This window comes from Rhineura floridana, chromosome 17, assembly GCF_030035675.1.
Source record: "Rhineura floridana isolate rRhiFlo1 chromosome 17, rRhiFlo1.hap2, whole genome shotgun sequence".
NCBI lineage: Eukaryota > Metazoa > Chordata > Lepidosauria > Squamata > Rhineuridae > Rhineura > Rhineura floridana.
The window spans coordinates 17,812,686-17,839,124 of record NC_084496.1 but is presented as its reverse complement, the minus strand read 5'-3'; the positions used below and the strand labels follow the sequence as shown (position 1 = coordinate 17,839,124).

The 26,439-nt window shown below is 45.6% G+C and overlaps 1 long non-coding RNA gene across 1 annotated transcript in view; it reads right to left on the bottom strand.

The window, feature by feature from the left end:
- LOC133371839 (uncharacterized) overlaps nucleotides 1–26,439 on the bottom strand; it is a 66,659-nt gene continuing 40,220 nt past the window's right edge. Inside the window, exon 4 of the long non-coding RNA XR_009759397.1 lies at nucleotides 1–346. This is a non-coding gene — a long non-coding RNA (uncharacterized LOC133371839). The remainder of the gene's footprint in view (nucleotides 347–26,439) is intronic.

Sequence of the window (26,439 nt, the reverse complement as noted above, 5' to 3'; positions counted from 1 at the left end):
ATATCAGCAACAGCTGGCTGAGTATGTGAGGGCCTGGTCCTGCAGGGTGTATCAGCCTGCAAAGCAGAAGTCCAATGGGGAGAGGGTGGTGGTGGTAGCTGAGCAGCAGCAACAAGCCAGCCAGCCAGCCAGCCAGCTGACAGGCAGGCAGGCAACCTAGCAGCAACAGCAGATGGCTGTCCTTCTTCCCTGGGCAGTGGTGGTCCCCTTCCTCCTGTAGGCACTGGGTCTCTCCAAAGCTGGAAGATGTGCAGGATGCCCATTGGTGAGGTGTCTGGGCGGCTCCCACTGCCGGCGCAGGAAGTGAAGCACAGCTGCACACCATCCGGTTGGTCTCCAGCCTTGGCTGAGGAGGAAGATGCAGAGGAGAACCAGACGGGCTGGAAAAGCTTTCATTCCTTAAGCGTTCCACAGGGAAACCATGGGCATCTAACTTGCGTGCTCCAGCAGTTGCATGGGCTTTGCGGTCTTCCCCCCACCCCGGCGAGATCTCTTGGCTGCTAGCCCCAGACAGACGAAGCCTCATGACATGTATTTCCATGTACTTGGTAACTTTGGCTCTGTAATTTGACATAGAGTTTAACTCAGTCCTTCATCTATTGTAACCTATTTTAACTAAGATGTGCCTTCAAAGACATAGTTTTATTGTAAATGGATATCCAACAACTTCTTTCATGCTGATAGGATCTGGCACCCTTGGGTGATGGCCAGGGTTCCAACAACTAGTTAGGAATTGAACAAAAAAATGGCCACCTGAGGGGAGAGATGTGTTCTTCCCACTCCCTTATTTTTCTGGACTACCAGTAAATGAATTATCCTGACAGCTTATAACATCTCCAATTTGCCTATAAATGCTTACAAGGCATCCCGTGCTTATCTCGCTTACCTCTACTCCCTTTGTCCTCTTACGATACTTATAACTACCAGAGACTGATAAACTTTGGAAGAGCTTTCGGAGAGAGAGGTAGGAAACTTCTCTGTAGCTTTTTTGAGCTGCTGTGCCAAGCTAAACCATGCTAAATATTTTGAACTAAGAAGATAAGAACATAAGAAACCGTGTCCCTAAAAGATATTGAGAAAGCTGATGAGTTACTGAGTTTTTTCGCAGCAGCTGTGTTTTCACTTTTAGTGACAATCCTTAAAGGCAAAGTTACAATAAAATGGTCTGTACCAGAAAGACGTACTGAGAGCAAGGAATTCCCCTGAAAGGGGAGTTGCCACTATCTTTGAATAGAGTAAGACAACCAAAAATTACTCACTTCTTTTCTACCATCTCGGAGAAGAAGAAGGTGAAGAAAAGTGATGAAAAGGAAAGGAGTTTAACAGAGCTAGTTGATAGTGCAACCACTGAGCACCTTAATGACACAATTCTGGATTGGTCGCTGGATATGAAGGGATTGCTTTATATGGGAGAGGTGGAGCCTCCGTTGAACAACTTGAACAATCTGGCCTCTGAATTAGAGTCTGTGGAAAGTCTAAGTAACCAACAGAGATTTAAAAGGAAGGATAAAATGCCAGAAAATCCTCCACTTTTTGGAAATGCGACGGAGGTGGGGCAGTGTAGATCCCAGTCACGTCCCCATCTACTATCTGAAGCTAATGAAACCCCCCACGTTAAAATTAGCAATCGTGTTATTCAACAAACGCCGGAACAAAACTCATGCGATCCTCGATTGTGTGTAATATTGAGGGAGATTGCCTGCATAAAAAAATTTTTAACGGATTCCAACAAATTATTGACAACCCTGGCGGAAGAATTTAAGAAAATAGCTGTCCATTTCGTGACCAAAGCAAGTCCATCTAATCAGCCTATAGACTCTGTCCGTTGCCCAAAGGGTAGGAAAGGCATTTGTAGATCAAAAAAGATCATTAATGTGAAAAAAAGTAAAAATATAAAGAACTTTAAGCCTAAAAGGATTGAGAAAATGAATTTCACTAAGATCTTTAAAATATTAGAGACTACACTGAATACTAGGAAAAAATAGGTTAACAGTTCTTCTAACCAGGAAGTTGTCCCGAAGGAAACTAAAAGCAAACAGTAGAGTACTCCCTTAGCTGACCCATTACTGACCGTCAATTCACCTCAGCTTACCCATACAGTTTTACAAGAGCAGGATATACATTTAAAGCTTCTAATGGGACTCAGAAATGAAAAATGGAAAATTCCTGGAAGTTGAAATTAATTCCACAAAAATTAGTTTTACTAAATTGTCCTAGAGAAACTTGTCTTACCACACTATTTGCTTGGAAATGGTACATTATAAATCTTCTTCAGTCGATTGCTCCAGGGCTGGTAAAAGCTTCGGATTTGCATAATGTGGAATACTTACATAGTAACACCATGAAGGATAATATTTTGCTGACTTTTTGAAATTGGGTTAAAGCCATTTTTTTTCGCTTAAAAGGACATTCATTACTTAGGAGAGGGATCGTGATACAAAGATTTTTCATGAACACAGCTGAACCTCAATCTTTGTTTCAGACAACATCGTCTCTGTGTTTGTCGCAGTCATCTAAACCCTATTCAACAAACAATCTTAAGTCAAAGGCCCCAAATAAAGATCTAGCAACAACACTAAAGAAGTTGACAACCGTTGTGATATTCCTGTATCAGCTCAGTGTAATTCCACCGCTGAGGTGGCTGCTCCTACTTGTCTTCTTCCATCTAATATTCCATCTCCTCTAATTCAGGAGCAGAGCAGTCAGGTTTGTAATAATGAAGAACCATTAAGCTTCCTTATAGAAGAAGAGGAGAGTCTCTTTAATGCATTCAGTGCCCTTTCTAAACTGGCACAACAAGGTATCATCTATCATTTGCAGAGACTATCAAAGCACCTGCAGTCTAGGATGTCACAACCCAAAACGCCTACTCATACTAGTCTCAGTCCTCATACTGCCCCGAACGATTCTGAGCATTTAAATGTTGAAATGGAACTTCAGATTAATTCCCCCTCATTAGCCTCAACTTCGCCATGCCATAATCGCCTCCCGGATGCCATATGTACAAAGCACATCTCAGTGCCTGTCCCGCCTCAGAAAATCATTTTAAATACAAATACTGTTCCATCTTGGACGGATGTCAGATTTCTGGGGAATGAAAAAGAGGGATCACCACCTAAACGGATATTTCAGGAGAGCCCTCAGCCCCCCTCAGTGATAATCTCGAATGTTAGTAGACCGGCAATTACTTGTGAGGCGATAATACATCTTCCACCTGATTCCAGCCCATTATATGTCTCTGAGCCCCCAAATCTATCCTCAAAGGGTGTCGGGATGCAGGGTTGGGGTCCCGGGGATTTAGATCAATGGGATTCACAAGAACTGGAGAGAAGGGAAGGGGTCACCTCGCCCAAGTGGAGCGAAGACGAAGCAGAGGACATTCCAGAGATAGAGTTACCTAGCAACGGGAACCTTGAAGATTTTACAGTTGCAAAATCTCCCTTGGAGGTTCCCACGCCTCCTCTGCTCCGAAGCTCAGAACAAATGGGGGAAGAGGGAGGGCTGCCCAAGACAGAGAAGCCTGAAGAAAGTTCAAAGCCTGCCCCCTCCCTTTCCCCCATACCGGAGTCGGAGACTTCAGAAGAGGAGGGCCCCATGCTTCCCCCGTCGCCGCGTACTCAAAGACAGTTGAAGAGGCAAGAAAGGGGGAGGAGAGGGAGGGTGGCAACTGAGGGTCCAGTAAGGAGGAGCGAAAGACTCCGCGCCCGTTTGCCCCCTTCTTAAGAGACAGGCGGGAAAGCAATTCCTTGCTCTGTCAGCTTTCTTCCACGTCGCAGGATCTGTAACTCTGTGTTGCTTCATGAGAAGGCGCAGTTTATGTTTGGATATTACCTTAATAAAAGCTGAATTGCTTTCAACCACAAGCCTGGTTCCTGAGTCCCATCCTGGGCCTGACAGCTTGACAGAGCCACCTAAATCACCCTCTACGCTCTCTTCACTTGACCATGACAAGATGTCAAAGGGAGCGGCAGGGGGAACAAATCCCACTTCTGAGACGGAAGAAGTGAGACTTTTGAGGACTAATGTGGCTGATCTGCAGACGGATGTTCAAACCTTGCTGGCAGCAGTCAAGGCGCTGAAAATGGATAATCAGGCCTTGCAAGCCACGGTCGATCGGATGCGGGCAGCCCCTCCAGCCGCGGCAGTGAAGGTTCCCATTGGATTACCCCCAAAGTATGTGGGGCAAAGTGATCAGTTGGCAACTTTTGTGGCTCAATGTGAGTTATACTTGGATGTCAGGAATGCAGAATTTCCGAGTGATGGGGCTAAAGTGGCATTCGTGATCAGCCTCCTGGAGGGAGAAGCTGCAAAATGGGTGACCCCGTACCTGGTGAGAAAGGATACCCTCCTAGGAAGATACAGAGGATTTATACAAGAAATGACCGAGATGTTTCAAGACCCGCAACGAGCTGAAACAGTAGCACGGCAGCTAGGCGCACTGAAACAAGCGAAAGGAACTGTTTCCGAATACACTAATGCTTTTAAAGTTTTGTCCCAGGAAACTGGTTATAATGAAGCAGCCTTGATGTTTATGTACCGAAGTGGACTGAATGCTGAAATCCTGGATGAGCTGGCCAGGACACCCCCCCACTGATCTGCCAGGGCTAATCTGGCTATATTTACAGATCGATCACAGGCTGGAAGGGAGGCGCCTGGAAAAGAAACAGGAGGTCCCGAGATATTCAGCCTCGGCATCCCGCAGCAAGGTCCTTTCCACTTCAGGAATGGCAGGTAATGCACCCGAGGGACGGGGGGGCTAGGCCAAGACTGTCAGAAGAAGAAAAAGAGAGATGCCGCCGAGAGCGTCTATGTATTTTTTGTTCGAAACCGGGCCATGTGGCCAGAGATTGTGGACTGAAAGGGGGGAAGGCAGAGCCGTCGGGAAACTAGAACACCCAGTCCAAGTGCAGGCCGGTGGACTGGGGGCAGCATTGTATAAAGGCCCTCCAATGACCCAACCCCCCTCCAAAGGAGTGTTGGTTCTACCTATTCGGATTACAACTTCCCAAGGAGTAATGTTTAACTCTACTGCATTAATTGACAGTGGGGCCTCCACGAATTTTATGGATGCAATGTTAGCCAAGCGTTATGGAATTTCTAGGTGGAAACTGGACGTTCCCCTATCTGTGGAGACCATCGATGGGAGACCCCTGAAGTCAGGAGGGGTGACACACGCCACAGAGGAATTGAAACTTCAAATTCCTGGGCATGAGGAGCTCATTTTGCTGTACGTGTCAGATCTCTCGAACTTTGAGGTGATTCTGGGAATGCCCTGGCTAGCCAAGCACGAACCCAAAATAGGTTGGAAAGAGGCGGTGGTGTGGTTCACCTCTCAATATTGTCAGGAGAACTGTCAACCTGAAGGAATCAAGAACACCTTAGCGGGGGCAGTACAAGAGAGCGAACAAGTGACCCTCCCTTCGAAGTATGAGGAATTCAAAGACGTATTTGATGAAAAAGAGGCAGAGACTCTACCCCCCCACTGCCCTTATGACTGTGCGATTGATCTCGTGCCAGGAGCCAGCATCCCATCAGGGAGAATTTACTCGCTCACAGAGATTGAGAGGGAGGCCCTGAAGGAATTTCTGGAAAAGAACCTGAAGCAAGGATTCATACGTCCCTCACAGTCCCCTGCTGGAGCGCCCCTGTTGTTTGTGAAGAAGAAGGGGGTGAGCTCAGACCTTGTAACGACTACCGTGCATTGAATCAGATCACCATCCCTAACAGTTACCCACTGCCCTTGATCTCAGAGCTACTAGACCGCCTGCGCTCAGCAAAAATCTTCACGAAGCTGGATTTAAGAGGAGCGTACAATCTGGTTAGAATGAAAGAGGGACATGAATGTAAAACAGGATTTCTGACTTCTTACGGTCAGTTTGAATATTTGGTCATGCCGTTAGGGCTTTCGGGGAGTCCAGGCGTGTTTCAAAAGTTCATGAACGACGTGTTTAGAGACCTATTGCACATGTACGTAATTTGTTACTTGGATGATATCCTAGTGTTCTCAAAGAATCAAGAAGACCATGACCAGCACGTAAAAACTGTGTTGAGGAGACTGAGAGAAAATCATCTGTATGCTAAGCTAGAGAAATGTGGATTTGACCTCAAGTCTCTGGACTTCCTTGGGTACCGAATCTCAGCAGGGGGAGTGGAGATGGACCCAGGGAAAGTGAGTTGTATATTGGATTGGGGCCAACCTGTTACCAAAAAGGATGTACAACGTTTTCTAGGGTTTGCTAATTATTACAGAAAGTTTATCCCGGGGTTTTCCAAATTAACAGCTCCTCTGACTGACTGTTTAAGGGGAAAGAAGAAATTTCAATGGACAGAGAACGCTACCAACGCCTTTGAGGAGCTGAAAAGAAGATTCACTACTGAGCCCATTCTGCGCTTCGCCGATCCAACCCGCCCTTTCGTCGTGGAAGCAGATGCTTTGGATTTTGCCATCGGGGGGGTCCTTCTCCAATTAGATCAAGAAGGGAAGGAGCTGCACCCCTGCGCGTACTTCTCTAGAATGTTAAAGCCGGCAGAGAAAAACTATACAGTGTGGGAGAAGGAGCTACTAGCCATCAAAGATTCTTTTGAGAACTGGAGACAATATTTGGAGGGGGCCTCTCATCAGATCGAAGTGCGCTCCGACCACAAGAACCTAGAAAGCCTACAAACAGCCAGAAAGTTGAACCAGAGACAGATAAGATGGTCCCAGTTCTTCACTAGGTTCAACTTCAAGATTACTTATCATGCCCAAGCCAAAAACCAGAGAGCAGATGCCTTATCCAGACAGCCACAATTCAAAGGAAGCGAGTCCGAGGATCAGCCTCAGTACGTGATCCCACCAGAGAAATTAATGTTGGGATCATGTCAGCCTTCATGGGAAGAAGAACTCAAAAGAGCCCAGCAGGAAGATGCAGGCATGCAACGATATATTCAGGAGGCGGGACAGGATCAAGATCCTGAAGTAAGCTTCCACTGGCGAGATGGATTGTTATGGTTTAAAGCAGCCAGGTATGTGCCAGAAGGGGAATTAAGACTCAGAGTCCTACGTCAATGCCATGACTCTGTCACCGCGGGGCACTTTGGTATTTACAAAACCATTCAGAATGTGGCCAAGGACTTTTGGTGGCCTAAAATGCGTCGGGATATTGAAGACTACGTAAAATCCTGTTCTGTCTGTATGTGAGCAAAAACACAAACAGGAAAACCAACAGGGCTGTTACAACCGCTACCTGTCCCAAACGAACCCTGGAAGGACCTTTCCATGGATTTTATAACTGATCTACCAAAGTCACAACGAATGACGGTCATCCTAGTAGTGGTAGATTTACTCACCAAAATGGTGCATTTTCTCCCTTGTTCAGGGGCCTTAGAGGCAAAAGAGACAGCCAAGTTATTCATCAAAGAAATCTACCGGTTGCACGGATTGCCAAACAGTATAGTCTCAGATCGAGGAACTCAGTTCACAGCTAAGTTTTGGAGAGCCATGTGGAAACAGCTGCAGACGGAGCTAAAACTCTCTTCAGCACATCATCCCCAGACAGACGGTCAGACGGAACGCCGGAACGCTGTTTTGGAAAGATATTTACGTTGTTATGTGTCCTACCAACAGACTGACTGGGTGTCATATTTGCATTTTGCAGAGTTTGCCTATAACAACTCCTTACACTCCAGCACTAAGCAAACCCCGTTTTTCGCTAATTATGGATTTCATCCTAAAGCCTTCCCAAGCAGTTCAGAAGGGGTGTTGGTGCCCGCTGCAGGAGACTTTCTGAAGGAATTACAGGCTGCACAACAGACATTGAAACAGCAGCTAAACGAAGCCAAGACGGAGTACAATCGAGTTGCTGATCTGCACAGGAGAGAGCCCCCCCCCTCCAACCAGGAGACCAGGTATGGCTGTCCACCCGTTTCCTTCAGATGCCAGGCAAATGTAGGAAATTACAAGACAAGAGGGTGGGGCCTTTTGAAATAGAGGCCCAAATCAATCCCGTGGCGTACCGACTGAAGTTACCAGACATGTTTAAAATGCACCCTGTGTTTCACCGATCTCTGCTAACGAAAGCAGCCCCTCCCAGTGAGTTACGGCCAGAGGAGCCTCCAGGGGCTCCGCTCCTGATAAATGAGCAGACTGAGTTTGAAGTTGAGGAAATCCTGGACTCCAGAATAAGGCGCAACAAATTGCAGTATTTGATTCACTGGAAGGGCTATGGACCAGCAGATAGATCTTGGGAAGCTGAAACTGATGTGCATGCTCCAGAATTGGTAAAACTTTTTCACCAACGTTTTCCCCATTGCCCCAGGTCAGTCAGGGGGGGGAGCACAGCCTGGGAGAGAGGATGATGTCGGGACGCAGGGTTGGGGTCCCGGGGATTTAGATCAATGGGATTCACAAGAACTGGAGAGAAGGGAGGGGGTCACCTCGCCCAAGTGGAGCGAAGACGAAGCAGAGGACATTCCAGAGATAGAGTTACCTAGCAACGGGAACCTTGAAGATTTTACAGTTGCAAAATCTCCCTTGGAGGTTCCCACGCCTCCTCTGCTCCGAAGCTCAGAACAAACAGGGGAAGAGGGAGGGCTGCCCAAGACAGAGAAGCCTGAAGAAAGTTCAAAGCCTGCCCCCTCCCTTTCCCCCATACCGGAGTCGGAGACTTCAGAAGAGGAGGGCCCCATGCTTCCCCCGTCGCCGCGTACTCAAAGACAGTTGAAGAGGCAAGAAAGGGGGAGGAGAGGGAGGGTGGCAACTGAGGGTCCAGTAAGGAGGAGCGAAAGACTCCGCACCTGTTTGCCCCCTTCTTAAGAGACAGGCGGGAAAGCAGTTCCTTGCTCTGTCAACTTTCTTCCACGTCACAGGATCTGTAACTCTGTGTTGCTTCATGAGAAGGCGCAGTTTATGTTTGGATATTACCTTAATAAAAGCTGAATTGCTTTCAACCACAAGCCTGGTTCCTGAGTCCCATCCTGGGCCTGACAAAGGGGCAATTTGAAGCTAATCCGCAGCCAACAGTATCTTGACAAAATAAGTTCCCCAGCAAATTTAATCTCTCACTTATATTGTGGAACATTGCTGGATGGAGGAGCAAGATCAATGATCCGGTATTTCTGGAGTATATAGATATATTATTTTAATGCAGGAAACTTGGACAACAGACCCTGTAGAATTGAAGGGTTTCTCCTCATATTTGCTGGAGGCCTTTCCGAGTATTTATGGTGGTAGACCCAAAGGGGGTCTATCGGTGCTGATTACGACTGCGTTGAATGCTTCAGTGAAATGTCTAAAACATCTTCCCGAACTTGCAATGGCATTACTGGTAGTGCTAAACCAAACTCATATAGTGCTTATAAATTCCTACATGCCCCCCCCAACGACAAAAAGCTAGGGTGAAAAGTAATATCCATTAACTTGAGCTATATATTGCCAAATTGTCACAAGAGTTTCCAGATGCAACACTAATATTAGCAGGAGATTTTAATGCTAGACTGGGAAGAAATGTTGAAGCCTTATATGAGCACTTCCATGGAATACCACCCCAGATAGACGAGCGCGCTAGACTGCCGGTAAGACAGTCAAAGGACCACGGTTGTAATTTTGCCGGATATTGCCTTCTTAGCCTGCTTTATAGCTTCAACCTGACTATCCTGAATGGATCGATTGAGGGAGACAGGAGTGGTGAGTTCACATTCTATGCTGGTTCCGGAGCTTCAGCAATAGACCTGGTGATAGTGTCATCCGATTTTTTAAATTCAGTGGTTAGATGCCAGGTCATGAACCGGACAGAGAGTGACCATCTTCCTGTACTTATAAATTTTCTCTGCGGTAATATGTGCCTTAAGGCGTAATGGTGCCCCGGTCCAGTTATCTCTCCTTCAAACAAGTCAGTTCGGGCTAAATGGTCATCTCATTTGGAGGTAAAAGTTAAAGATTCCTTATATTTTTTATTTTATTTATTTTATTAGATTTTTATACTGCCCGACTAGCATTAGCTCTCTGGGCGGTGTACAACAAAATATAAAAATACAAAACATCTCAAAATCTCATAATAAATACAGCATAAACATATATAAAAACAAGTAATCAGAAAACAATTACAACAAAATTTAAAACTAAAACAAGTTACATATTAAAACGCCATAGCAAAGAGGAAGGTCTTAACCTGGCCCCGAAAGGACAACAATGTCGGCGCCATATGCACCTCTTTGGGGAGACTGTTCCACAATTTGGGGGCCACCACTGAGAAGGCCCTAGATCTTGTCACTGCCCTCCAAGCCTCCCTATGAGATGGAACTCGGAGGAGGGCCTTCGATGTAGAGCGTAGTATACGGGCAGGTTCATATCGGGAGAGGCGTTCCGACAAGTATTGTGGTCCCGCGCCATATAGGGCTTTATAGGTTAGAACCAACACTTTGAATCTAGCCCGGAAGCATATTGGCAGCCAGTGCAAGCAAGCCAGAACAGGTGTTATGTGTTCCGACCGCCTGGTCCCCGTTATTAATCTGGCCGCCGCGTTTTGGACAAGCTGTAGCTTCCGAACTGTCTTCAAAGGCAGCCCTATGTAGAGCGCATTGCAGTAATCCAGTCGCGAGGTTACCAGAGCATGTAGGACTGATGTTAGGTCCTCCCTGCTCAGATAGGGACGTAGCTGGGCTACCAGCCGAAGCTGGTAGAAAGCATTCCGTGCCACCAATGCCACTTGGGCCTCAAGTTCCGAAAAAAATGTTGCCCGCCGCCAATCAATCATAACAGAATCTGGAGGGACAAACGTAATTGCACTTTATTATGAATTGATTACTGATTTACAAAAGAACTTCGATTTTAGATCTAAGTTAACTATCAAGCCGCACTCAAACCCTTGGTTTGATCAAGAGTGCTATGCTATGAGAACTCTCCTGGTGGAAGAATATAAAAGATATAGAACATTACAGCTTACTGCAATACCCCAGGAATATATGGTCCTGAAGAGATCTTATAAATCGCTGATTAGAAGGAAGAAGAAACTAGCTCAAGTAACCCTATGGGAAACTTTAATCCAGGCCTCAAAAAATAAGGACATGACTACCTTCTGGCGCCTCATTAACAAAGGCTGGGCCAACCAACTGTCAAGGCCGGAATATCTTATCTCAGTGCAAATTTGGGAGTCCTATTTTCACTCTATCCACATAAAAATGAGGGAAGGTGAGCCTGATGCGTGGAATGATTTGAGCGATGTACCTGACTGGCCCCGTTTCTTCAAAAGAAGTATGTTCTTTAATAGTACGTTTGAAAGAGGGCAAGGCCCCTGGCCCTGATAACATACTGCCTGAAGTTTTTAAGCGTTATACTGACTGGTGGGCCCCGGTTTTAGCCGCATTATTTACGGCAATAGATCGTACAGCTAAAATTCCAGAAGATTGGGGCCTTGCAACTGTGATACCGATCTATAAAAGAGGATCACATTCCGATCCTGCCAATTATAGGCCGATTAGCCTTCTGAGCATAATCAGTAAACTCTATGCCTTACACCTTTTGGACAAACTACAGGTTTGGCTGGCTCAAGAGAATATCCTGGCCGACGAACAAGCGGGGTTTAGAGGGGAACGCTCCACAATTGACCATCTTCTAGTTATCCAACACTTGGTGGAAAAATATGCAAAAAAGGGGAGAGCCCTATACGCGGCCTTTATAGATTTTAAAAGCGCCTTTGACTCTATACCCAGAAACAAACTATGGGAAAAACTTAAGTTAACCAACATAGACAGGGGCTTGCTAATGTTGATACGCTTATTGCATGAAAATACTAGATTGCAGGTCAGATGTGGTAATATAGGTCATCTGACCAAATCAATTTCCACCTATGCGGGCGTTAAACAGGGATGTGTTCTAGCTCCATCCTTATTCAATCTTTATGTTAACTCTCTGGTCGGATCTTTAGAGTTGATTGCATCGCAACCCCCATCGTTGGCTAACAGAATGATATCGATATTACTCTATGCTGATGATGCAGTTTTGCTGTCTTTAACTTGTAGTGGATTACGCTGTCTCCTGCGTGCTTTAACAGAACACTGTAACAAAGATCATTTAATTATTAACCAGGATAAAACAAAAGTATTGGTGTTTTCCAAAAGTAAAGTGAGGCATAATTGGCAATTGAACGGGCTGAAAATAGAACAAGTTTCTTCCTTCAGATATCTGGGGGTGACTTTTTGCGCCTCAGGTTCCTGGCACCTCCACGTAAAGAATACTATCTTGGTGGCTCAGAGGACTTCCAAAGCGTTGCTATCCTTTTTTTATACAAAGGGTGGTCAACATATCACTTCCTCCATCCAAGTGTTTGTGGCGAAGGTAATTTCACAACTAACATATGCCACACAGACGATGATATTTCCGGAGACAGTTCCATTTGAATCCATACAAACAAAATTTTTGAGAGCTGTGTTTGGGATTCCATCATGTGTTCCAAATCCGATCGTAAGATTGGAAGCTGGTCTTCCTTCCATTGAAGCACGGATTTGGAAACTTAAGTTAAACCTGTGGCTAAAGCTTCAATTTTGCCCCGTTGGCTTGGCCCCCCTAGTATTATACGATGCTTTTCAATAGTCCTGGCTTAAGTCAGTGAATAAGAAATTGACATCTCTTGGTTTTTCACCATCCAATATTCTTAACTTAGCATATTCTAAAGCATGGTTAGTCGTGTCACAATGAAAAATGGACATAGAAATGCAAAATCATCTATCTGTGGCATCCATTAAAGCTGACGTCATCACCTACTCCAGGGGTTTTATCCCTGCCCAATATCTTAGCGATCTCCTTAATATTAGCTATAGAAAAGCTTTTACCATGGCAAGATTCGATGTGCTCCCGTCAGTTCTTCGTGAGGGCAGGTTTCGGGGAATTCTGTGCTCAGAGAGGCTGTGCCCGTGCGGAATTGGAGAAATTGAGACAATATCCCACGTTCTTTTATATTGTCCTTTTTATAATGATATTTGATTGCTCAGCATCAATCCTATCATTCAATTGATACCTGGCTGAGACACTCTATATTATACAAAATATCTTCTGCAAGATCGACAACCGCAGATTACGTTTGCTGTCACTAAATTCTGTGCCACGGCTATGTCAATTCGTAGAACATTGTTAAGTTAATGGTTTATATAATGAACCTTGACTGGCTGGTTTTATTTCTTGTAAATATGGTTTTAATGGTATGATAAGGTTTTATTGGCCTTTGGCCGCAATAAATATTCTATTCATGCTGATATGTATTCCTATTTTTCTGTTTCTGCAATGTTGGCTAAGGCCACCTATAATTCATTTTATTAGTTGTAGTGTGCAAGATATGAATAAATAGCATGTTATAAAGATTATGCTGCTGTCTGAAGTCTGACTCCCAAATAGGTACCACCCTAGACTCAAGAAAGCTTGAGTGGGACCTCCTCTGTCCTCCGCCTGCACTGGATGACTGCTGTTGATAACCTGTGAGCTTAGGTGAACTGAAGTTTGACATACAACAACTCTGTGTAGATACGGAGGAAAGGAGAAAGCAAGAACCCTCAATCCTGTGTGTTCACTGGCAAGGGGGTCTTGCCAACATCACTAGCAAGTAACCAGTGTCATATACCAGCAGCGGAAACAATCGTTGAATTATTATTCTTGAAATGAACAAAGGGGTGCAGGGGAGAGATACTGTGTTTCAACCATCAAGGGCCCAAGTTTTATTGTTATTATTGTTATTATTAAATTTTATTTATACCCCGCCTTTCGGCCAAAGGCCCTCAAGGTGGCTTACAAAGAAAAATAAACACAGGTGTAGAAATACAATAAAAATACAATAAAAACAATACAATTTGCAAAAATTAAATTAAATAAATAACATTATCATTATCAATATTGGCACCACCAAGAAAGAGGAGGTGGTGTTAGTGGGGGCAGCAGCTCCTGAAAGGCAGAAGGGTGACAGGCATTTGTTACAGTGAAGCTGTTTGCTACTTCAATGTTGTCTTCCTCTCCATGTCCTTGGGCTCGCTCAGCTGCTGCTCCCCAGGCTTCTGCTGGTGGTGATGGTTTATGTCGGGGGGCAGATGCGGGAGCTCGGGCTCAGGGACATGGGCCTTCCCTTCCTGAAATCCCACACGTCAAAGGGATCAAAGAGCTCACTGTTTGGCAGGCCAAATTTGTCATGACACACTTGGAGGAATGTCCGGATGTTCTTCAGGCAGAGAAACTGAGACATCTACGTTCGGAAATTGATGTCCTTGAGGTCGATAGATCCAGGGGAGAGATTGTGCAGGAGCTGGCAGAGGAGGACCCCGTTGCACAGGGCTTGGGCCAGCTTGAAGACCACCACCGAGGGCCAGACAACACAGTTGGTTGGCCGGCAGGACCTTGCAGTTGATCAGCCAGTGCCTGCATTGCCACCACTCCTCCATGGCTGGGGCGAGGGAGAGGCAGACTGAGGAGAAAGAGTGAGCGAGCACTGCTGGCCACCCTTGGGGGGCCCAAGACGGGGCAGGCACTGCACTGCCTCTACGCCCCATGCCGCTGGGACACCACTGCCGCCATCCGCCTGCTCTGTCCCAGGGTGCCCCTGCAGAGCTTCAGCAGCACCCAGAGGCTGCCCAGAGGGCACCGACACCACGCAGCCGCCCCCTCATGCTCCACTGTGGCACCTGAGGTGGGAGAAGGGCCGAGCCACCGGATGGGCTCCCCGCAGCAGGGCTGCCACTCCTCCAACGATGAGAAAGCTGGGCGGCCCTCTCTGACCCGGTGTCCGGTAACCAGGCAGCACACCATGGGCACTTTCCACTTGTCCTGACCCTCGTCCTGTCTAGGAACCATTGCAGCAGGGGACAGACTGTTTGGACCATCAAAGGGGGAGATTTTCCACTTGCCCTGTTCCACCCCCCTGCCTGGGACTCTTAAGAAGAGCTGATGCCTGAGAGTTTACTCCTCGTGCTCTCCCAGACATTTTGGGGGGACCCTGCCTTTTCTACTCACATCCCTTCCATGCATAGAGAATGTCTGAATAAGAGCTATTAATAAGCACAATTCTATGGCTGGCAGGGCCATCAGACTTGCCCAGTGGTGACTGGAACAGCAGAAGGCAGAGGGCCCTGCAGTAGGTGGAGCCAGAGCCAATGACAGGCAGAGCCAACTCATTCTATGTATCTTGTCCCCATCCTCCTCCCTGTTGAGCTCCACAGTCCTAAGTTCTGCAAGACTGAGACTAAAGAGGAGGAAGCTGACAGGCAGGCCACCCCCTGAGCTGGTTGTAAGAAGGCAAGCAGACAGGCAGGTGGGGGCAGGCTGAGGTTGGTGGTGCAGTGCCCCATTCACTCTAATGGACAGGCCTCCACTGGACTTGCCCATTTCCAAACCATACAGTTGCTCCACAGTTCTGCTCAAAAAGGCCCCTTTGAAACAGAACATACTCCACAAAGACAGCAACGAGACAACAAACAAGCCTGCCCCATCTCCCCTGACCCTGATTTATTACAATTGGCTCTCAAGGAAGGATAAGAACATTGACATCCATTCAAACAAACATCAACCGTTGGGGACCCACTTGTTACACAAAAGAACAATTCTACAGCATTGTTCTTCCCTGGAAGCCCCATCTGGCTGCAAATGTACACGTTCCCCCAGAAGATTTTCAACACATTTTATGATCCAGTTTAGAAATTGGCAGCAAACCAAAGACAGGCTGGTTCTGTGGAGAGTTGACTGTGCATAATTAAGGCTTTTGATTCTTCCTTTCCAGTTCTCCTTTTTGCACTTAGCAGACAACACTTGTTACAAAAGACACACAAAGACACAGACCACCAATGTGTGGAGTTCATTTAAGAAAATACACCTTTCAACATATAAGTCCTTTCACCTCTCTTTCTCCCATCTCCCCTCACCTTCCTCCTCTGACTTTTTCAGGCTCATTATCTCAGTCTTGCTTTCCCTTGCACAGCTTCCTCTGAATTTGAGCTCACAATGACTCATTCCAGGGATGGAGTGCATAGATCGAACTAGTACACTAGACTCTGTCCCGAGAGTAGCTTGACAGTACTTCCTTGACAATACTTCTTATCTGGCATCTTGAAAGGCTTACTTAAAGGCACAAGTTCCTCAAACACACTTCTTCTCATACTTTCACTTCCAGGGATGCAAGCTGTGAGGGACAGAGACAGCAACATTGCCTGCCCACCCTTTTTTTTTAAAGAAAAGCAGCAGCAAAAAATTATAGGACCAGCAACAAAACGTTGCAGTATAGGGCACTGCCTCCTTAGGAACCATTCCCTTCCAGTCACCTCCCACAACAGTCAGCATTCCATGGCCACTGTGCATGCTCAGTCTTCATATGGTTGTGTTGCTGCCCCCCACCCTAGAGTTTTCTCTATTTTTCTGCAAACCTAGTGGTTTCCCCAAGCCAGATGGCACTAGGGCTATGCATGCCACCCCAATCCGATCTGGGGTCCAGAACTTTGGATCAGCCCCAAACAACCCTAGGCTAATGTGGGGACATTGGCACTGTGTAAGTGCTCTGGTGGAGACAATCCATGCCATCTTTCTCCTCCTCTTCTTTCTCCTGGTAAGCAGCAGTGACTTCACTGTCAGGAGGTCAGTGATGCCCTTCCCTGCCAGCCCCTCCTGAGAGGGAATGATTGAAGGTTGTGGTTTCTGTTTGTTTATTTTAACTGCAGTGTATGTCAGGGGCCATGGAAAGCATGGATCAATGTGGCTCTATTTGCACACAGCAAGTGTCATGAGGCTCACTTTCTGGGGCTAATTCCAGCTATGAGGAAACTCTGGCAAAGTGCCTTTGGATAGGCCCCCTCCTCTGTCAGTGGCTCTTGGTGAGAGAGAGTATGAACAGGAAGGATACTCCAGTGGTTGTGACCTGCAAGGTGTGTGCCATGCTTGTTTTCTTGCCTGAGAACAACATGGCATACACATGCAACAAGTGCAAGCTTGTGGCACTGTTGGAAGAAAAAGTGAGAGGCCTGGAATGGCGGGTGACCACACTGAGGACTATAAGAGAGGATGAGGAGTTCTTAGACAAAACACTGGAGCAACAGCAGCAAAGAGAAGTGGAGGTGGAAGAGCAACAGCATGAGGTAGCAGAAGAGGAGACTGCTTTGGAGAGGAGCAACGAAGTGGAGGAAACTCTGTGGGAAAGGGTGACAGGAGCAGAAGAGTTAGAAGACACCCTTCACCAGTGGAACTATGGAACCGCTTTCAACCACTCAAGGATGAGACTGGAGGACAGCCTGTGGTGGAAGAATTACAGGGAACCCTGTGACGCCCTTCCCTGGCTCTCCCTGTCAGGTTCCTACCTGCTCGTGGCTACTGCCTTTCACTAGGCACCACCAGGGACTCCACCAGTCTGGACTGTCCTTTTTTATGGTTTCTCTCTCCGCTCTAGCACAGATCTCAATAGATCCCCCTGCTAGGCAGCACCACCAGTCACGTTCTACAACCAATGTTCCCAGAGACCTTGCCTGAGTCTCTCTATCCGGTTACATTCGTGACTGCGTGCCTATGCTGTTCCCAACCCCCTTGTATCAATGCAGATAATTCATAACTCGGGGTTGCTCTGGATACTTATAATGTTATCTTCTCCTCTTCACCGCTGCCACCATTTGTTACTGTTTCCCTTCAGCCTTGGTTATTACCTTACCCTCCCTTCTGGTCTGTGAAACCCCAGCCAAGGATCAGGCCTTTGGTAAACCAAAATAGTATTTATTAAATAACATTAATAACAAGATAACTTTGATAATGATCTACAAGCTTATGGTTTCATCTATTACTGTGATATTTGACTTATTACTAATCCGAACTCCACCTCCCTCTTTCTCCACACTCTCCTGACATACACCAACTCACACCCACCTCCAAACTCCACCAAAACAACCCACTAACGTCCACCTAACACCTCTCAAACAACCCACTCACGTCCACCAAACACCTCTCGAACAACCCACTAACGTCCACACAGATTCAACTGTCATCCTTCCATTTATACTCTCAGCCATCCAAACTCTCAGCCAATCATCCAGCATTCTACTGCTCATTTACTCCCCCCTCCTCTTTCATTCCACTTACCACATATCTTCTATACAAACAGCACTTACCATATATACATTAATACAGGAACATCACAGACCCCATGTGACAACGAGCAAGAGGCTGAAGCTCAATCAAGCAGGGCCAATGAAACCTCGCCCCACAACAAGAAGAGAAGAGTAGTAGTAGTGGGAGACTCCCTACTGCGTGGGATCAAAACCCAAGTATGCAGAGAAGATGTATGGACTCGCCAGGTATGCTGTCTACCAGGAGGATGGATTAGAGATGTGACGGAGTTGCCATCACTCATCAAGCCCACTGACAGGTATCCCTTTCTCCTCATCCATGTAGAAACAAATGATACTGCCAAACGGAGCTATGAAGAAATCAAGTCAGACTTTGAAGCTCTGGGAAGGAAACTCAAGGACTTTGAGGCCCAGATAATTTTTTTAACCATCCTTCCAATACTTAGAAGAGGAGTAGAAAGGGAAAGAAAAATACTCCATGTGAATGAATGGCTACAAAGGTGGTGCTGACGTGAGGGATTTGGATTCTGGGACCACGGTTTGTGCTTCCTGGAAAATGGATTGCTGGCAAGTGATAGGTTGCATCTCACAAGGACTGGGAAGAATGTGTTTGGCCACACCATGAAGAAGTTCATCAGGAGGGATTTAAACTGAATCCTAAGGGGGAGGGAGACGTAAACTTTGTGGTAAAGACTGATAAAGGCTTGTGCACAGTAACAGGAACAGAGAGATCAGCTGTAATAGGGACCAGCAACAGTCCTCAGAAAAAATGTAGTGAGGAAGCCAAGCCATAAATCACATGGTCTTCGATGTCTGTATACTAATGCGCACAGCATGGGAAACAAGCAGGACAAACTTGAACTCTTAATACAGGAGGGCAATTACGACTTGATAGGTATAAGTAAAACTTGGTGGGATGACTCCCATGATTGGAATACAGCAATTGAAGGATACAACTTGTTCAAGAAGAACAGAAGGAATAAAAAGGGAGTTGGAGTTGCGCTATACGTTAAAAATATATATCCCTGCACAGAAATACAGGAAGATGAGCTTGGTGGCTCCACCGAGAGTATCTGGATTAAAATTAATGGGGCAAGGAATAAAAGGAATGTGGTGCTTGGAGTCTATTACCGACCACCCAATCAAGGTGAAGACGAGAATGTAACTTTTGAAAAGGGAATTGCCAATGTTTCGAGGAGGCATGATATAGTAGTAATGGGGGATTTCAATTATCCCGATATCTGTTGGGAGACAAATTCTGCCAAACACGGCCCCTCCAAGAAATTTCTGACTTGTGTTGGAGATAACTTTCTCCTACAGAAAGTGGAGGAAGCAACCAGAGGATCAGCTATCCTGGACTTGATTCTAACCAATAGAGATGATTTGGTGGATGCAGTGGCAGTTACGGGAACTCTGGGGGAAAGTGACCATACCATACTTGAATTCTTGATTTTAACAGAAGCAAAAGCTGAGAGTAGCCATACGCGCACCCTGGACTTCAGGAAAGCTGATTTTATTAAACTCAGAACAACTGTAAGTAGAGTTCCATGGCAAGCCACCATAATGAGAAAAGGAGTCCAAGACGGTGGGAGTTTCTAAAAAACAAAATTCTAAAAATGCAATGGCAAGCAATTCCAACAAGGACAAAAGGGGGGAAACAACAGAAGAAGCCAATGTGGCTTCACAAAAAGCTTAGAGATGACCTGAAAACAAACAAGGACACATACAGGAAGTGGAAAGAAGGCCAGGGCACAAAGGAAGAGTACAGGCAGGTATCGCAGAATTGCAGGGATGGTGTCAGGAAGGCTAAAGCTGAGAATGAGCTGAGATTAGCAAGGGATGCTAAAAACAACAAAAAAGCTTTCTTCAGGTACATCCACAGTAAAAGACAGAGAAAAGAAATGGTGGCACAGCTACTCAATGAGGATGGCAAAATGATAACAGATGACAAAGAAAAGGCAGAAGTGCTCAATTCCTACTTTGGCTCAGTCTTCTCCCAAAAAAGGGTCTGTGACCCTCCCGGGAAACATGAAGTGGAAGGGGCAGGATTGGATCTTGAGATTGATAGACAAATGGTCAAGGAATACCTAATCACTTTGAACGAGTTCAAATCGGCAGGGCCCGATAAACTGCATCCTAGAGTATTGAAGGAACTGGCTGAAGAACTCTCAGAACCACTGTCTATTATCTTTGTGAAATCATGGAGGACTGGAGAAGTGCTGGATGACTGGAGGAGAGGTAATGTTGACCCTATCTTCAAAAGTTCTTCAATCTTTAGGGTTGGACATGATGTCCTTATAGGCCCCTTCCAACTCTACTATTCTATGATTCTATGATGGTGGGCTTCCTTGACTGCAGTGGCTAGAGCTTCTTGCGGAATGTGTCAATTCTGATGCATGCTCACCTGATCTGCATTTCCCAGATGAATGCGCAGACTGACACTTGTCTTCTTGCATTTGCATCCCACCTTTCTTCCATCCTGGAACCCAAGGCAACATACATGTGTTTCTCAAGCTGTCACTCATCCAAGCACTGATCAGACCCAGATCCAATGGAGGCTCTTCTATTAGGGTGTATAGTCTACCAGACTACCCTCAGCCAGTCCCTTCCTACCTACCTACCTTTTTACTTGCATCCAGTGCAAGGGGTGGAAGCTTCCTCCTTCTCAGTCTCAGTGTTGCCATTATAGAACTGAGCAAGGAGTACAAAACTAGAATCAGCTGGTTCTGCCTGCTGGCTGTAGCTCCACCTGTTGTTGGGCTTCCTGCTCCACCAGTCCCAAAGGACACCTTGTGATGTTCCTGATTATATTGTAAATATGGTAAGTGCTAGTTATATAGAAGATATATGGTAAGTAAAGTGAAAGAGGAGGGGGAGTACATGAGCAGTAGAATGCTGGATGATTGGCTGAGCATTTGAATGGCTGGGAGTATAAATGGAAGAATGACAGTTGAATCTGGGTGGTGTTTGGGTGGTGTTTGAGAGGTTGAGAGAGAGGTTGGAGGTTTTGAGGTTTGGTGGTGTTGAGAGTGAGTCGGAGTTCTGAGGCAATTAGTAAAAAGTCAAGTACCTAACAGAATATAGATTAAACCATACGCTTGTGAAACATTCCTTAAGTAATCTTGTTATTTCTGATATTTAATAAATTCTTATTTGGTTTACCAAAGGCCTAATCCTTGGCTGGGGGAATATACAGACCAGAAGGGAGGGCAAGGTAATTACCAAGGCTGAACAGAAACTGTATCTAATGGTGGCAGTGGTGAAGGGAGAGATTGTAACAAGTCACGTATCCAGAGCAACCCAGAGTTGTATGCTTTAAATATAAAGATACAAGGGGGTTGAGAACAGCATAGGCACACAGTCACAAAGTAACAAGCTATAGAGAGACTTAGGCAAAGTCTCTGGGAGTTTGGGTTACAGAAAGTGACTGGTGGTGCTGCCTAGCAGTGGGATTTGTTGAATCTGTGCTAGAGCTGAAAAGGGTAAGAAGAAAACCTGACGTTCCTGTCTGCTGGTAGCCACAAGTGAGAGCTTCACAGGTGGTGCTGGGGAAGGACGTCACACACCTCTCCACACTGCTGCCGAGACCTGCTTAGGGCTGTGCCCATTTGCCTTCAGGCTATACCCTGGGACCAGGGTCTTATGAAGCTGTGCCTTCAGACCATACCATACTTATCCACCAGTTTCCACACTTCCTGAACGTTAAAAAAATGCACGTTGAATGCACATTAAAAATATGTATTTTGAGATTATCTATATTATTCAATTTATTAGTCTCTTGCCAGGTAAGGAGTCTCCAAGCAGCTTACAAAAATGTAAGAGTATAAAATGTAACACAAAATCAGAGAAAAAGAGCCATCTATTATAATAAAAGCCATACAATAAAATTGTCAACAGCAAAAGCATCTAAACAGCAAAATCATCCTAATGCATGGAAGAGATACATTTGTACCTGATGCCCAAATGATGACACCAGGCAGACCTCACTCTGGAGAGCATGCACCAGCAGGAAGCCACAACTGAAAAGGCCCCTCTCCCTTGTTGCCACCTGCCATACCTCCTTCAGAGGGAGAATTCAGAGAAGAGCCTCAGATGAAGACGAAAGGGGCCAGGTAAGCATATTCAAATGCAAATGTTACATGTGATTTTATTTTTTTAAAACTGCATGTTAATCAGATCAGAAATTGACTGATTTGTCCATTCCTATTTGCAGCAACCAAGCCCACTGATCTTTAGCCACTCAGAAGTTTAAAATATCTTTTTTTCATTTTTGCCACACGTAGCTGCTTCCTATTAGACATTATGATGCATTAATATGCCTGGAAGTTACGCATTATTCATTAGATCCTGCATGTAAATCTATCTCCTGTTTTCTTTTGTTCTTTATATACCTTGTTTAAATGAAGCTTTTTGTTAAAGGTGGGGGTTGTGCTGCATTCCATTTGTCTTAGTTTAAACCTTGAATGTACCTCTTTTGTTTCCTTTATTGATCGTCACCAAAATTGCAAATATAAATTACCACAGCTGCAAATTAAATGTTCTAATGACTACATTTAAAAAGGAGAGCAGTGCTGTCAATAGCAGATTGGATAAGACACAATGAGCACTGGATGTGATTTCAAAATTACCTTGTGAATGCAGAAACATTTCATTCTGGCAGAAAACCAACAGATTCTGATTTATCTCAACCCACAAGTTAGACAATGTGTCTCAAAGGCCAACCTAAATGTTACCTTTTCCAATTCAGGGGATCACCGCCACACGTCTGGGACTATGGAAATGAGACAATTTGTATTATTCATCCTTTCCCTAACCATTCAAGCAGAGCTTGAATGCTAAACATTGGCCCATGACCATTTTGGGGTGAGAGGTGGCCTTTCAGGAGAGACTATTCCCTCTCAACCCTTACAATGTTTACTTGTGTGTGTGTGTGTATGCAAGTGTGTGTTTGTGTGTGAGAGAAGGGGGACAGAGAGGGGGAGAGAGAGAGAGAGAGAGTATTGTGCTTTTCTCACTGTATTGATTTTTTTTTTTTTAGGCTTTCTTCTCTGTCTGGAATGATCCCAGCCAATCATGTGTCATGTAGAAAGTGTAATGCCATCACAACACTATGCAGCCAACTCAGAGTTGGCACTGTAACATCACTGAAAGCAAACAAAGCCAACTCAGGGTGAGGGCAAATCTTTCCTACTTCACACTGTCCTCATTCTGGATGGGTACTGAAAGGGAAAGAGTCTCTGCCTGGACAATCCACAATGATGCCTCAGCCAGAGGAAAGGGAGAAAGCTTTCCAATATGTAAGGAAATAAGGATAACTAGTAGGCATGTTATGCATTCTGTGTGACACCCCACTGCATGGAAACAGAATGCAAAACTTTCACAATGGAATTCTTCATGAAGGACTAGGGCACTGCCATTGCCACCCATCCTTTGATCCTTTCTGGAATATTCCTTGTTCCAGTGCTGTCCATAAGAAGAGTCAAATGGCCCACCTAGTCCAGCATCCTGTTCATCCAAAGGCCAACCAGATGCCTCTCCCCTCCTGCAGTTTCCAGCAACAGGTATTCAAAAGCATTCTGACTCCAACTATGGAGGCAGAGCATAGCCATCATGGCTAGTAGCTATTGATAGCCTTATCCTCTATGTATTTGTTTAATCCTCTTTTAAAGACGTGTATGTGAAATTAATATTTTTTTCTATGACATACATCATGTAACAAGGCTATCCATGCACTTTACGAAAATGCAGGTTGAAATGGAATTTATAGACCTGCAGTCCCAGTGGTTATTTCCTTTTCAAAATCTCACTAAAGAGATGTCTACCCAAGGGGTCACCCTTCCCAAGGACAAGCCTCAAATGTCATCACTTCAGATAGGATACATTTCTCAACTGCAGAGTAATCGGAATCATTTTTCCGCATGACTGGCACTTAGACCTGGGTGCACAAAAGGGATCGGCTTGCCAGGTTGTGAAATTGTGGGTATAATAGCTGAGGCTCTGATGCACCTGAGGAAGCGCAAAAGCATTTCATTTTGCTGTCTGGTGAGCTTTTAGAAAGAGACAGTCATGGAGAAGCTGCAACATTTCTATTGCTTTCAACTCCCTTTGAAAGAGCTTGCACGACTTTTATGTTTGTGGGTTTCTCCCCCAGTAGTTTTAAGCCACCCACCTTTCCTTTCTCTAAATGTTTTCTTTGCCAATGTAAAAGAATAACAAAACAGGGGGAAGATCCCCCCCCAGAGAAATAGCACTCGTCTTCCTGAATGAAGATGCCAGCAAAGCTTTTCCGAGCAACACTCAGAAACAAACTTCTGGAGCTCATAAAAGCCAGTTCAAATAAGAAGCAAGCTTTTAAAGTCATCATCAACATCTTCTCCAGATTAGATCAAAATCCAGACTAAACAAGAATTCCTGACTTCTCCCAATCTGTTCCACACTCCCGTATCCCCAAATGCCATCCCTGCCATCTCCCACTCCCCAAACACCTTTTCCCTCTAAGGGCTTATCCAAACGGAGCGGGATAATCCACGGTTTCCATATTCGGTTTGTCATCTGATAGTCCTCACTTTTCCTTTTAGTTCGTTCTTTCCCAATTAAAAAAAAACTTTTTGCACCCTCACACACAGCGGTAAGACCCCTACATTCTTTTCGCTTTTTCCAAGCTCCGCCTCTAAAACCTCCCCCTATCAATCAATTGGTCAGCAAAAAAATTACGTATGCTCCTCTCTCCCTTTGCAACGAAGCACAATATGGCTGTAAAGGAGTTCTCGCCTCAGAAGGAAAGGCTGCTGGTCGGTTTCACACCTGCCTTGTTTGTATTTGCGATATTATGCTTAAATGAATGTATGCTTTTCTGCCTTTATTGATATTTAAGGAGATACACACGCTGGCAATTGCACTTATTTCTCCAAAAAAGCAAGAAACGTGTCATCCCCCCCTCCTTCTCCCTTTCCTTCCCACAGAGAATGAAATTGACAAAGCTTTCCGAGCAGGCTTGAAACCGACCAGAAGCCCTTTTCTAAGTTTGTATTTGCGATATTACACTTAAACGAATGTATGCTTTTCTGATTTGAAGCAACATCCCCAGCAAGTACAATGAAATTGACAAAACTTTCCGGAGGCAGGCTGAAACCGACCACCACCCCCTTTCTCACTTGCTGAGCATTGCAGATATCACCCAGAGCGGCCGCCCAGTTTGCAGGCTGGCAAAAAATAAAATGCATATGCGCAGTAGTTGCAGACCCCCCCCCAACACCCCACCATTGCGATGATTGGTTCAATTTTCCCTGGCTTATTCTCGCACTTGCACAAAAGTGCAGATACGTGATTGGCTGGAATGAGGAGAAGGGGCAAGGGGAAATGCCCAAGAACCACCCATCAGCTGTAAAGTCCACGGTATTGCATCCTAACTCCTGAAGGCACAGCGGATGATTCTCGATTTTAAAGAGCAAATCACATTTTTGCTGGTATTGTAAGGAGCGGATTTAACCCGCGAAAATGCATAACAGCACAATACGTCATTTGGACAACCGAAAAATAATGAACACACATAGCAGGCATGTCACACATTTTGCAGTCGTCTAGATGAGCCCTAAGTCAGATTGAGGCCACATTCCCTTCTGGGCAACCTTCCAGGGGCCACATGCCAGTGGTGGGTGGGGGCAGAGGAAAAAGTGAGTGGAGAAATGTACAGTAGGTTAATATCTACACATGCTCATGCAATCCTCTCTATTCCCCATATAGGGAAGCCAGAGGCATTATCCAAATTCAAGTACACATTTGAGCCAGGAAAAAACACTCAAGGAGGATGCAAAGCAAGGTTAGTAAGGGATGTGACCAGAAGGGGATGTAGCCTGGGGAGAGTCCTGAGGACCAGAGAGAGAGGCTTGGAGGGCCACATTTGGCTCCTGGTCCAGAGGTTGCCCAACAAAGAATATGATCGTCTGGCATAAAAAAAACCCCCCATTCTTGCCATAGAAAGACTTGGCCCATTCCAAACACTTCTCTAATGGACTCCTCCACTTTATCCAGACTTCGCCCAACCAGTTTCCACCCTCCATTCATTGCATGCCCATGTCACTTCATTCTTCCCTTTCTTCCACATTTAAATATCAGCAGCAGTGGTGGTGGTGGTGAAGGGGTAGACCAGTGGTTAATAAGAACATAAGAACATAAGAAGAGCCTGCTGGATCAGGCCAGTGGCCCATCTAGTCCAGCATCCTGTTCTCACAGTGGCCTACCAGGTGCCTGGGGGAAGCCCGCAAGCAGGACCCAAGTGCAAGAACACTCTCCCCTCCTGAGGCTTCCGGCAACTGGTTTTCAGAAGCATGCTGCCTCTGACTAGGGTGGCAGAGCACAGCCATCATGGCTAGTAGCCATTGATAGCCCTGT